This window comes from Myotis davidii, unplaced genomic scaffold, assembly GCF_000327345.1.
Source record: "Myotis davidii unplaced genomic scaffold, ASM32734v1 scaffold1019, whole genome shotgun sequence".
Lineage (NCBI taxonomy): Eukaryota > Metazoa > Chordata > Mammalia > Chiroptera > Vespertilionidae > Myotis > Myotis davidii.
The window spans coordinates 274,186-276,358 of NW_006291430.1; the positions used below are offsets into that span (position 1 = coordinate 274,186).

A 2,173-nucleotide genomic window follows, 5' to 3' on the forward strand; every position below is an offset into this window, starting at 1 on the left:
TGCTGTGGGGTGGGACCTACCTGGCCCCAAACGTCACTGCTGAGGTTCTTGGAAGTGGCCCAGCAAAGTTCCTTCCAGCTCTGACCCCAGGTCTATGGCTTAAAAGTCAGGGCACCAGGCTGGTGCTGAGCACCCCAGGGGCCTTTGTAAACATGGCGGGTAGAGGTAGGGGGAGCTTGGGGGAACTGAAGGAACTGGTATGAGCAACCAGAGCCAGGGGAGGGAAGTGCCCATGGGGAAAGGGGGCATGGGGTGGAGGAGGTATGCTCCTCTAAAAGGGACTTAGAGGTACAGAGACTAAGAGAGACAGAGAGGACAGAGATGGGGATAGAATGAGTGACAGGAAGAGAGAGACTCGGAGAAAGCAAGAGAGAGATTGAGACAGAGAAGGATTCATAAGGAAGCGAGAGACAGAAAGATGGAGTCCTGCTCTGTGTGAATCAGTGGGCTGTGGGCCTGGGGCTTGCACTGGATGTGCCAGTGTGACAGTAAGTGCATCGTTGTGTTGCAGGAGGGAGGGGTGCTGGTCATGCAGCACCAGCTCCTCCAGAGACCGGTACGGGTTGTAGGGCTCTGCAAAACCCAAGCCAGTGGCCGTGCAGTAGATGACACAGTGCTGGGTATGTCCACCACCACAGAGCAGGCACAGCGGCCCCGCTGGCTGCTCTCGCGGATGAGGAAGGTACCATCCGCTTGCCGTTCAGCATTTCCTCAGCCTGAGTGCGGTTGCTCTTGCCCACCTACCAGGTTCGATCCTCATGGTGGGGGAGGTCATCTGCATCCTCCATCAGTGCGTACTGGTCTTCAGTCTCATTTTTGATTCCCAACCACTCGTTGACTTTGTTCTGCCGGGCGCCTTTCTGGCTGAGCCATACCGGGCACTGGTCTGGGATCTTGCGCAGCGGCATGAGGTCTGGCTTCAGGCTGCTCATGCGCTGATTGATCTCCCGGTTGTCCGAGGCCTGTGTTGGCAGCTCCTGTTCCAGCTTCCTGCGGCTCTCATGGGTCCCGGCGATGCGAGACGAACCGTTCTGAGTTCAGTGGGATCCTCTGCATCTCGTTTTCATCGCCCTCACGCCAGGCGCTCCAGGTACTCCTGGCTGCACGTCTCTTGAGTCTGGTCCTGCTCCTCAAAGATCTGGATGGTTTCATTGAAGGCTTCCATTGCATGCACTTCATCTGCAGCTCCTGGGAGGCGCGTGTGTGCTCCTCATGGAGCTGGTGGTACTCGCGGCTCTTGTCCCACCTTCAAACCAAGGTAACAAACAAATAATTTCCCGCCAGAAGTCACGTCCAAATACTGCCAGACTGAGGACTAGAGGGCTGACTCTGCACATGCGCAGTAACAGGCTCACGTTCCAGCGGTCGGTGCCCAGGTTCCTCCACAATCCCACAATCCTCTAGGCGCCCAGGCTCCTCCACAATCCCACAATCCTCTGGCCGCACACTTCCGGTTCTTCTAGCTCCTCCTTAAGTGGTGTTTCCTTCAGTCCCGGTGCAACGTCCAGGGCCTGTAGCTGGAGAGGGTTTTTCTGTTTGGCGTTGATAGCTGTTCACTATTTGGAATCAGTGAAGTTTCCGGAGCACAGCCGCTGCCATGAACATGTGGGTCCCAAGCGGACTCATGAGACAACCGCCCGTTCAGTCCCCGGCTGGCGCCTCCTGGTTCGCAATGAGAAAGGTACTTCCTCTTCCTTCCCCAGCACACTCCACACTTACTCCGGGTGGCCACCCCAATCCCGCAGACCCTTAAGACCTTCCCCCCTGTTTCTTCGACTTTGCCCCATCAAACTCGCACCCTATCGCGTTGCCTAGGGGCGCCCCTAACCGCTCCCTGGGGGGCGGGGCCAGCCTGGGCCAGGGGCCTGGTGTTCTGGTCTCTGGTTGTTACCGTAGCTGTTTTTTTATACACTGAGTGGCCAGATTATTATGACCGCCTGATGTTTGTAGGCAAGTTAGCCGTACACTGCATCGTATGGACTATGGAAGCCGAAGGCCTATTCGAACACCTTTGCTGTCTGCAGTTACCAAGATAAAACGTCTCCAATTCGCACAGGAACACAAGGATTGGACAGTTGAGCATTGGAAAAAAGTCATGTGGTCCGATGAATCATGTTTCCAGGTGCATCATGCAGATGGCAGAGTGAGAATTTGGTGGAAACAACATGAAGGC

The 2,173-nt window shown here is 55.9% G+C and overlaps 1 pseudogene; it reads right to left on the reverse strand.

The window, feature by feature from the left end:
* LOC102764925 overlaps positions 1-2,173 on the reverse strand; it is a 6,330-nt pseudogene that overhangs the window by 763 nt on the left and 3,394 nt on the right.